This window comes from Neopsephotus bourkii, unplaced genomic scaffold (assembly GCF_033783945.1).
Source record: "Neopsephotus bourkii isolate Nb327-2 ecotype Australia unplaced genomic scaffold, CSIRO-AGI_Nbou_v1 NB_1768, whole genome shotgun sequence".
Lineage (NCBI taxonomy): Eukaryota > Metazoa > Chordata > Aves > Psittaciformes > Psittacidae > Neopsephotus > Neopsephotus bourkii.
In genome coordinates this window covers 3,034,015-3,046,206 of record NW_026902242.1, presented here as the reverse complement: position 1 = coordinate 3,046,206, position 12,192 = coordinate 3,034,015, and the positions used below count along the sequence as shown (strand labels likewise).

The 12,192-nt window shown below is 39.2% G+C and overlaps 1 long non-coding RNA gene across 1 annotated transcript; it reads right to left on the bottom strand.

The window, feature by feature from the left end:
* Positions 1-4,420: 4,420 nt before the first annotated feature.
* On the bottom strand, positions 4,421-8,402 carry LOC133225994 (uncharacterized). The gene is made up of 3 exons (XR_009729344.1): positions 6,635-8,402; positions 4,909-5,023; positions 4,421-4,638 (listed from the first exon to the last, which is right to left on the bottom strand). It is a non-coding gene; the product is annotated as an uncharacterized LOC133225994 (long non-coding RNA).
* Between the last annotated feature and the right edge of the window lie 3,790 nt (positions 8,403-12,192).

Below are 12,192 nucleotides of genomic sequence, written 5' to 3'. Positions count from 1 at the left end.
AGTATTCCCCTTGAAAACTGCACTACCAGTTCAAGAGGTGATGTTACTCCCATTTCTAAGTGTAAAAATGAAGAAATAAGTCAGATAACAGAAGTCTGGAGATCCAACTTGATCAGCTTGAATCACATTCATCTTTTTGGGATTAACTGACTGAACTAATCTTCCCAATTCTGCTTTAAAAATGCCTTTAAAATGTCCCTCTTTCAAGGTGCTACCTGTATGCATTACATCACTGATATTCCTCATCTCAGTTGTCCTATGTCCTGTTTATGTACAACTGAAGAGTACCAGTTTATAATACAACTCTGGGATTATTTTCAGTGTTTGGTTTTCAGTGGGTATGTGAATCCAGACTGGAATCTTTCTGAGGGCAACCACTACTGGCTAATATAGCAACAGTGTTATGAATAAAGTAAAATTACATTTTCAGTGTTTAATTTTCAATTGGGAAATGCTATGAATACAAAGAATGGATGAAGGTTTCCAGATCTCAGCTGTTTATTTATTCAACTGCTTGAGTAATTTGTATTGGTCAGTTATGAATCCCTAAATAAAAGCAGCAAGAAATGCAAAACTAAGCATATATGTTATTTTAAAATGTCTCTGAGAAATTGTTTGGTAGGCACTAGTTTGGTCATTTGATGCCTGTGAAATACTGTCCTCATAAAGTATCTTTTATAAACAGCACAGATTCAATGTCTAACAAATGAGTAATAACTTGAAAAAATAAAAGCTGAAGTAACAATGCTGTAGATGCTAAAGAAATGTCATTGCTGAAACCTGGCACCACATCAACATGATGCTTTTTGAGTCAAGCAGATTTTACATATAGTAATCTAATGCTAGCCACAAAACACCATGTTCAGGTGGGAGTAGCATGAGAGGATGTAAAGCTTCTGCTGGCCTAGAGTCAGTGTGTCTTCTTCTATTTCTTAATGCTTTTCCCTAGCTGCACTTGCCCCTACATTTGCATCCTTACCAAAGGGCAGCTGGACAGTACAAGCTGCTACAGAAACACATGAGGTTAAGAGAAGCAGCATCAACCACTTTTTTCATTTACTTCTCAGAAAGTCGTAAATTTTAAAGGGATGTAATGATTGTAGGAAGATACAAACTGTGCTCTCAGGCAGAAAGTATGTCTGCAAAATAATAATTATTTGTAAGAACAGCAGTGTTCTGAAATATGAAAAAATTAAACAAGACAACCCATAAGACAGTAAAACAGAGCCATCTGAAGCACCTAGCAATGCCTTATCAAAAGTCTCTAAAGCTGATGTTCCCTGGTACTTCCGGTGGACTCTCCCATAATGTATTATTTCTATTATCTTTATCATTGTTTTTATTAGAGGAGGAGGGGGGAATTAAAAACAATGTCCAAGTGTAAGGAAATGCAAGCAGAGTACTGTTCTGGAAGTACTGCTATCAAATCCAGAAATCCAAAATCTATCCGGAGGAGGTAACAACATCTACAGATGCAATTTCTCTTCCCTGGAATGGCTTTTGTGAAGAAGAGTGTACTCTCTTAGTTAAGTTGCAAATACAGACTCTAACCATGGGCAGAGAGAAGCGAGAAATGAAACTCTTCTGCCTGACTACTGAATAATCATAGGCTAAGTTGAATGGGAAAAGGCAAAATTTCCCTATTTCTGGGAAATCAGTATCTAGACACAAAAAGATATAAACATAGGAGGCCATATCCGCATGCTGGAAAAACTGTAATCAAGCCCTTCATCAGATAACATGAAATAGGAAATAACTCTGAGCCAGCTCTCAGTAGAACTAAACTGGGCAGCTGCCATTAACTTTACTGGAGTTGGATCCTTACCAGAGGGACTATGACACTGAGTGACAGACAAATTTAACTCAGACACTACAGGTGAGAGCAGGGTTAGCCAAGAAATATCATTAAAGGAAGTACGGATCTGACAAATTAAACAAATTTCTTAAAACTCGTTCTTTACCCAACTTCAAATGTGAGCCTTCTGTGCATTTTAAACAGAACATACACTTTACTGTTGCTCCTACTATCCTCTGCATCAGCTTGCAAACAGGAGAATGGCTATCAAGCTTGCTTATTTCCAGAACAGGCTGTCCTGTCTAGGGATCAGCAGTTGACCTCAAGAGTTCACACAATCAAGCTTTTTATTCAAATTGCACAAAGGAGGATGCTGGGGATAAGCCCAGAGGATGCATCTAGATTCACAGTGAGATCAAGGGTCAGAGAATCAACTGGAAGAAAAACCTGACACATGCAGAGCATAATGAAGACTGGAATGCAACAAGTATTACAAAAATACCACTAAAGGCAAAAGAGATTAAAAGAATGAAGCACTGGGATGTAAATACGTTTTTTAATATATCTAGTAATCAAAAGAGTCTCTTCTCAGGCTTTGTTGGACAAACAAAGAGAAGACAATTGTGTGTCTCAGAAGGGAGTTGAAAATACTGAACACGTCATTTTTGGCCTGGCATCAGAAAATACAAATGTCCTTCAGGAAACTGAAACTTGCTTCAGGCTTTTTTTGGAATGTAAGAACAGAAACTCATTTCAGAATTGTGTTCAGCTTTTCCTTTAATTCATACTTCTTCAACCATGCTAAATACTTATATGATGGACTCCACTTAATTTCCTCTAGCCAAGAGATAAAAACTCTCGCTGACCAAAATGCAACATGTTCATTATCCAACATTTCTAAACCTCTTCTTAACTATTCTATGATTTTATGATTTTTAACATACTGCACCGTCTCAGGGAGGCTATGAGAGGAAGCTGAAAGGCTAACCCTCGCACAGAATTTGGTCTCTTCAAACCTGCGCCACTGGTTTTGTGATTTATGGCCTACGGAGAAGAGGTCAGCAATAAAATACTTCATGGAACTCCATCCCAATAGCTGTCATCTAGAGCCACCACTTAGGATTTCTGCTAAAAACATCCAGTGTTGGCATAATAACTTCTACACAGGGCCCTAACACAGAAACACATGCAACATGTTTACTGTTAAGTATCTTTGTCCCACGAGCTTGAAGAGGGTAGAATCCTTCAGTAGAAGGCCTGGCATTCAGGTGAGAAGATGCAGCTAAATCTGACGCAACAATTCTTCAGCCTCAGATCATAGAGGTATTACAGCAAGTTCATGCTTAGGTCCCCCATTCAAACAGCAGCCCTCACCCATCTCACAAAAGATCTCCTTGGGATGCGCACTGGATGTCTGAGTATGAGAAAGCCTCTCAGAGTTTCTGATGCTTTACGGAAGCAGCTGGGATGAAGAGCTTTCACACTATGCAAAGAGTGTCTGATACCTCCACAGTATGATCATACCTAAAGAATAAAAGCAAGAGGAATGTGCTGTAACTCAAATGAGAACTACTCTTGCAGGGAAAAACATATCTGCATCAACAAGGAAAGAATTCCCTTCAGGCACCACATCCAAGGGCACACCTTTAGTATGGTCATATCATATGATCAAGTAACTGAAAAACCATGTACCTGGAGGATGAGTACTGCTGACTATATGACTTACCCAGCAGATAATGATCTGGCAGATGCCAAATCTTTAATTCTCAGCACCTCAGTAGCCTGCTATATGGGTTATATTCTGTCTTGCCTTTCCCAGTGCCTACTGGCTTTTTGGTTCCCAAAGCTTTCCTAACCCTTTGGTTTCCTTAACCCCCTCCACCTTCTTTCTCATCACCTGACAATAACACAACATCTGTATAGCCCCCAAAAGGGGGAGGAGAGCATCACTGACTCCCTATAATTTTCATCTCCAGATGGGAAAGATGAGCTCTACCTGCAGATCTATTTAAAGGGTTGTGTTTGTTTCAGAAATTGTAACTTTGTTCCCAGCTACAAAAAGAACACCAACGCATTACCCTGTAACTCACATCACACCTTACAATTGTACTCCACATCTAACTTGTCATCTACTGAAAAAAGGGAAAAAAGAAACAACTTAAGAAAGTTTTATCATCTGATTCTTTCCCTTTTCAGGAATTTCTGAAATACTGAATATAAAAATAAATACATCTACTTCCTTCATGATTTTTCTCAGGCACCAGCTCCTATGACACTTCCTGTCTGGTGGGTCTGCAGGCATCCAGAATCCACAAAAGATGTCAAATAAAACAATACTGAAGTATGGTAAGTGGCACAGACTACAAATAGCTAATTCCTTGTGGGGTTTTTTTTCTGTTCAGAGGCATCGCCTATTTCACTTCACAGAAAGGAATGAATAAAAGCCATTAGAGAAAAAAAGTCCCTACTTTTTATCATAGTCTCTTGTTGCTGGCGAAAAACAAGATCTGGAAATTCCAAATCTTATTTAAAAAAAAAAAAAGTGTTATTTTAGTGATGCTGGGTATAAAAGTGAAACTGTTGAACAGCCTTTTAATTCACATACCTACACTACCTTATTTAGGTTGGGTAGCTGAGCTTCTATTGTTTTCACATTGACAAAAGTTTCCCTTTTGAAACATCCTCCAGTGTATATTTAGAGCCAAATTCAAATCAGAGTATTCAGAATCTGTTTGGGAATTTTTAAATGAGAGGTCAGCTCTGCTTTTATTTTGAGCCAAATATCTTGAAACTCATCAAAGTCATTTTTCCTCACTGGAATTACAGATTCTTACACAAAACTCCTTCAAAATGGTCAGAGAAAAGAAATAATGTGAGCTTTGGGTCAGAGCACGGATGCTGGTTAGGACCTGGGATACAGCAAGATTAAGTCAACTGAAAACATTTATCAATGAACATGAACAAGTTTCTTGATTCACCCAACACTCTACATTAGATTTCCATACCACTAAATATTTCTGTACACCTCATTAAGGCCAGCATTTCACATCATCAGATGAAGGTAATCAAGAAAAGGATGTAGATCTTTTTTACCAAGCTCTGTTATTACTCACCAACATCTGCTCTCCAAGGCACTTAGAGATTCTTGATTACGGGAAAATGGAGATCAGCCACCTCCCTATTTCCCACCTCCTTCCTGTTCTTCAGTCATGAGGTACATGCGTGTCCCTATGGACACAGAAAGACAAAGTGAAATGATGACAGCAAGGTGTGTAACATACCATTCCAGCTGGAACAAATGCAGAACTTGGATTCTCCTAAACAAACTACTGCTAACTGCACTGATACCAATTGATCATCCTTCAACTTGTCAATCACTGACTATATTCTTTATTCTCTTACAATGGTTCCCATTCTGAAAAGCTATGTTCAGCTGTATAGATGTCATTTTTGCTGTGCTGCATGATATCAATGCAATCTTTGTAGTCCCACAGACTGGCTTGCTAACAGGTAGAAATATTACACAGGCATCAGAAAGGAATTAAATCACTGCATGATTAAAGAATCATAATTTTAAAATCTTCCATGTGGGTGAGGATTACAGGGATTGCTCAACTTCTATTTTTTTCTTTAATTTCGAGGGGGGGGTTTGAAACACATATGGAAATTTTTTTTTAATATAGATATTGTCACTTTTCTGTCTCTGGAAGCAGACTGAAAGTTCTAAAGAAAATGACTCTTCAAACAGAAAAGAAGGCATGAACTGATTTTTACTTCCACCAAGCCAAAATGACAAGTACCCAGGAGAAAGCATTTTGCAGTAGCAAAATATGTGTGTTTGTGTAAAGTAAGTAACACTTCAAGCCAGCTGCAAGTCTGTTTAGGATCTGGCACCTTTCGTTTTCTTTGGAATGTGCTCTTCCCTAAATCAACAACATGCTGTTTTGTTACTTGGACTATTTCTGTCTTTCATGTGTTCCTCACAAAGTATCATCTTAGCTACTTGCTTTATTAGCCCTTTGACGGCAGGAATATACTACTATAGGAGTAGCTAAGTGATAAAAACCATGAATTTTTCTAGACAAGCAAGAGCAAGAAAGATGCGAGTTGCTGGGATTGATTTCCCTCTTCAAGACAATTACTTGGCTAGGCATCAAAGGCCTAGTCCTTGTTGTCTGATAGAGACAATTGATCAAGAATGACTCTCATAGCTGTGTCACCCTTTATCATAGCCCATGTTACTTTCTAGTGATAAGAGAGGGAACCTGAAAAATGTGACACGTGTTTGAAATTGCTGTCAGGCAGGACAAAGGTCTGTGCTGAATTACTTTGAGAAACGTCTGACTTCCACCATTCCCATGATTCTTAGATAAGGATCCCTCCAGAAATTGCCCAGAATTATATGTGAATACCAATTCATGAGGAACACATGGTTTAATGACTCTTTAGGTTGCAAAATTTTGCCTCTATTGATTTCATTTCTGACTATAATTAGAACCACATTAACAATCACTAGTACCACATTAGTATCTCTCTTCCAACAGCTCAGCTACAGTTGCTCTACCCACATAGTTCTCTGGCTGAGGGTTTCTCCCTGCTGAATGGAATCAGTACTGACTGATTGGTCATATGATCATGTGAAAGCAGCTACTATGAGGGCTTCCACTTGGAAGCCTGGTCATCCTAATGGGAAACAAAACATTTCTGTGCAGCTCACACTTTTTAAAAGATAAAGAAGACACATAAATGCTGCATATGTGATGTTGAATCCTTTTGTAGATCAAGGACAAAATCCAGTTAAGTTCTGAGGTAGGTTCATGAGCTTGAGATTAATCTTACCTCTGTAATGGCTTTCTGTATTCAGGGTATCAAGTAGCAGGGTGACTTGGTATCTGCAAGACCATCAGGCACAGGAATTTCAAGGGCGAATACAGTTAACATTTCGGGCAAATTATCTCACACTCAGTTTGCTAGATCATTTGAATGAATACAATACTATTATCTCACACAGAAGATAAATACTCTCTAAGATTTCTGTATTATTGATTTAAAGTCATATAGAAATATTGACCTTTAAATGATTTATTCTTACATTTTATATGACACTGATTTATCTCCTATGGTGCCAAGATCCAGCTGGTGATTTTATTTTTCTTGCACTTTCAGGTTTCTTGTGCCATGACTGTATTGAATTCTGTGGCATGAAGAGATGCTCATTCCACCTCTAAGGTCAGTATATGGATCCTGCTGTAGTTTATGGCTTCAGAAAATATGTTTGTACATGGTAAATATATTGTATGAACAATTTAGGATCTTGAACAATTTAAGAACAATTGTTTCCCTTTATCCTGCATATTTATTAATTGAAAAGTTTCTTTTTCATTTATTTTGATATGCAATTTATTAATTGGAAAATTAAGGTTAGAAAGTAAGCAGTGTTTAAAAACCCATAGCTTCCCAATGGAAATTAATCTGCACTATTTAGTAGTGCTTATTAGATCATCATATTACTATTTTAATACAAGTAACCACACTGCTTTCTAAGTTATCAAAAAGGTAGGACAGTACACTTAAGAAAGATGATTAGTCTGAAGATGTAGGTTATTTTAAAGACGCATGAATGACGAGTTGGCAATTTTGTATAACATTCTTTGTGAAGTTAGTTTCATTTTTGTGAATTATTTGTAAACTTACCTTGATTTTTTATTTTCTTACTCTTCTTTATAAATTTGATGTTTCAATGAATGCATTTCATACTATGGTATTGGTCTATTTTCATCAGGATTTGTGTTGTACAACATGCCATTTAAGACTCACTTTATCCTTCCAATCTGTTTTCAGTAGACCAAAACTCAGACAACCAAGTTCAGAGCTTTGACTAATAGACACAATTATCTACTGGACTTGACTGGGAACAGCACTTTCCGGGCACCGGGCAGCAAACCTCTATGAATAACTGGAAATCCTGGCAGGATCTAATTAAATGAACTAGGACATAAAGCCAAGCAAGATGTTATTTGTAATTTCTTGGTAATCTCATAATAATCAAGTTCTGTCTATTGTAAAAATGTCATAGTGACTCTTTAAGGTCACTGAAGGTTAAACACATTGGAACCCTAACTTAATATGTCAGAGAGACCTTCCAGTTTTATCTTGTCTGTAATTGCATGCTGTGCCTCAAAAGAGAAATGTCTACATTATTCAGAGAGCTCTCTCAAGTACATGGAATGTCAAGAGCCTGGAGTGAAAGTGAGTAGAGCCTGCATTGTCACATCAGGGTTTACAACACACAGAAGTGTCCAGAAACAGTAAGAGCAGCTTTTCTGCTTCCCAGCTGAACACACAGTTCAGTGCCCAGGAGCCCAAGGAAGCTTTAAAGTCTTGCTGTTAAACAGGAATGAAGTCTACCCTTCCTGCTGATGTTATAGTGCTTTACACAGAGATAAGTTACACAGTCTCCTCTATGAGCAGTTTACTACCTAACTGGGAAATTTACTGCTCAGTCTATGCATGAATGCCAGCTACTGCCATGAACTTCAAAAGATTTCCAGGATCCACACAGTGAGAGGCTATTTGAAAGAACAGTGAAAAAATTCTTATAAACACCGTAAGTTTTTACTTACAACCTTCCCCGACAAATCCCAGATTCTGTTCAGAAATCACTTACAGTTGCTCCAGAACCACAATAAATAATGAAGATAGAAAAAAGAACAAAAAACAGAAGAAAAAAATGGAAAACGGGAAATGGATATTAAGGAAAAAGCTCTTCTGGAAACATCAATAAATAGTCTTAAGTATTTCATCCATTTTAGGAAAAATGTTTTGTCTTCTCAAGTAGAAGTAGTTCAAATGCCAGGATTAATGGTGCCCCACGTGCAGTTCAGATAAAAGAATATATTATAGAGAATATTCTTATTCCCTTATTCTTGTTTCCATGCATTAGAAAACACATAATGTGTTTTGGGTTAGAGCTTCCTTTTTTTTACCTTCTTTTTTTATCTTCTTACACCCAAAGGAACCTCTTTCATCCACAAATTCTGCTGCTCTTTCTCCCTTACATTTGGAACTATTTCCTTGTGATCTTCTCCATCATATATTAAAAAAAATGCAACTCTACATCAAAACTTTTGACATAAAGGTCTGCTTTTGGAAGAGAAAGTTTTTACAGTTAATTCAATATTCCTCTGAATCTTTGTAAGAATCATGGGAAGGAGATAGAGATGGCATTATCTACACTCTGACCACCACTGAGGTTTTGGTTTATCAAACTCTGATTTTTATCAGAATATATAAACAGCTGCAGTGGATCAGTCCAAATTTTACTGAGCCAAAATCCCATCTCTGACGCTGGCTAAAAGCAGAGGGAAAGATAAAAGCTTGACAATGGGGGAAGCACATGTGATCCAGTTGATTACACAGGGGCTTACAGAGAGATGGTCTCTATGAATTTAGTCTGTACTTTTGAGAGCATAATTCAATATAAGAAAAATCCTATGAGCAAGGGGAAAGAACTGTGAGAAATGTCTAAGAGATCGGGAAATCAAAGTAGCCTGTGAAAATCTTAAATAGTGTAAAAAATAGAAATTAATAGTACTACTAGTCTCACCTCCGTGCCTGGCAAGATTCTCCTGGAAGGCACGCTAAGGCACATGGAAAACAACAAGGTGCTTGGTGACAGCCAGCATGGCTTCACTAAGGGGAAATCCTGCCTGACCAATTTGGTGGCCTTCTATGATGGGGCTACAGAACTGATGGACAGGGGTAGAGCAGTTGATGTCATCTACCTGGACTTGTGTAAAGCGCTCGACACTGTCCCACACGACATCCTTGTCTCTAGAGAGCCATCAATTTGATAGGTGGACCACTCGGTAGATAAAGAACTGGCTGAATGGTTGCACGCAAAGAGTTGTGGTCAATGGCTCAATGTCCAGCTGGAGACCCGTAATGAGTGGTGTCCCTCAGGGATTGGTGTTGGGACCAGTCTTGTTTAACATCTTTGTTGCTGACATGGACAGTGGGATTGAGTGCACCCTCAGCAAGTTTGCCCATGACACCAAGCTGTGTGGTTCAGTTGATAGGCTGGAGGGAAGGAATGCCATCCAGAGGGACCTTGACACGCTTGTGAGGTGGGCTGATGCCAGCCTGATGAAGATTAACCATGGCAAGTGCAAGGTCCTACACCTGGGTCAGAGCAATCCCAGGCACAGCTACAGGCTGGGCAGAGAAGAGATTCAGAGCAGCCTGAGGAGAAGGACTTAGGGGTGTTGGTTGATGAGAAAATATAAACATGAGCCAGTTTCAGTGTTTGCTTGCAGCTCAGAAAGCCAACCATATCCTGGGCTGCATCAACAGGAGCATGACCAGCAGGTCAAAGGAGGTGACCTTGCCCCTCTACTCTGCTCTCATGTAACCTCACTTGGAGTATTGTGTGCAGTTCTGGTGTCCTCAACATAAAAAGGACATGGAACTGTTGGAACAAATCCAGAGAAGGCCACGAGGATAATCAGGGGACTGAAGCACCTCCCATATGAAGACAGGCTGAGAGAGTTGAGGCTGTTCAGCCTGGAGAAGAGAAGGCTGCGTGGAGACCTCATAGCAGCCTTCCAGTATCTGAAGGGGGGCTATAGGGATGCTCAGGAGGGACTCTTCATTAGGGACTGTAGTGATAGGACAAGGGGTAACAGGTTCAAATTTAAACAGGGGAAGTTTTGATTGGATATAAGGAAGAAGTTCTTTACTGTAAGGGTGGTGAGGCACTGGAATGGGTTGCCCAAGGAAGCTGCGAATGCTCCATCTGTGGTGGTGTTCAAGGTCAGGTTGACAAAGCCTTGGATTACATGGTTTAGTGTGAGGTGTCCCTGTCCATGGCAGGGGGTGTGCAACTGGAAGAGCTTAAGGTCTTTTCCAACCTTAAGTATTCTATGATTCTACTTACCACTAGTTCATTTAGAGCTCAGGAATCACCTTCTCTATTCTGCCACTCTAAACCCAACTCTGCTGCTTTTCCTCCATGCAGCTGCAGAACAATCTCAGTCATTCCTGAACTTTATCAAGTGAGCTCTTCTGAGCATCCCAGTTTGGCACAGAGACTCTGCCAAACTCTGGCACTGCCAAACTGCTCTTGCTGCCTGCCAGCTGCTGTCAGTGTGTCACTCCCAGGCCATCTCAGAGTCCTGGTACCACAGTTTGGCTGCCTCTGTGTGGCAGCTTGTCCACCTGCTGACTTTGCACTACATGCTGCTACAAAGGTGCCTGCTGGCATCCATCTCAAAAAGTAAGATTTCCCTAAGTTGATTATGTCACCGCCTTACTTAGGATTTCATTCTGGCCTAATCTAAACCCCAATGGACTCAAATAGATACTCTTCTAGAGACACCATTAGACTTTGCATGGGCTCCTTCAGCTCCATAGTGCCATAATGTTTAACACTGAAACATTCGCTACCACTGAAAACTGGAATGACTGAAAGACTGAAATGCAGCTTTACTGCCAAAGATCTGTGTAACTGAGGAAAGTAACTCTTTATGACTTTCTAGGAGACCTGTGGAGCTCAACCCAGTACCAAGCACAAAGCATGCCTGTAGCTCAGAAGGCTGTCTTTGCCATAGTACAGAACTTTGCAAACTTTATCACAAAGAATAAACATCTTTATCTAAAGTGTAAAAGTTGCAATAAATTTGAAAACTCATGTCAAAACGGATTTCAAAATACAAAGAGGTTTCTAAAAGAAACATACAAAGAATTAAATCTCTAATGCTTATAGTCAAAATCACTTTATTTTCTGATGCATGTCTTTCTATTCTCCTCTCAGGAGAAAACTGGCATTTACCATTTTAGTGACATCTATTATAACTCTTGAAATATTTCTCAATTTTATCAGAATATTCTCCACCTTCTCCAAATACTCGAGAGATTAATCCTTTCTATGGCTTGAGGTCTTTTAAAAATCCCACTGTCACACAGGGGATAAAGAAAGAAACAGGATATCCAAGTAAAATACACAAAAATAGGAAGAAGTTTGTTTATGAAATAGCAACCAGAGTCCTGACATATACAATATTCTCATTGTTGTTTCCTTTGCCATAAGTTTTCTGACCCTTCTGTTTTGTTTTTCTGGTTGATTTATTCATCAGCTTTTTCTATCACTATGGCAAAGGCAAATATCCTTTGGAAGGAAGACCATCTTCCCTCCTCCAGACTTCCTCCAGGACAGAGAAGAAAGAACATCGATTTATTGTCCTGACAAAGTTGGCCACCTGGACCTATTATTCTCAGGCCAGAAGTGCAAGACTACAGTGTACTCTGGCAAAACCTGCCTGAGGAACAGATCATTTGCCACATCAGCAGCATTTACTAGTGGTGCCTTGTCTAACCCAGAGCAGTAGTCAACAGCGGGT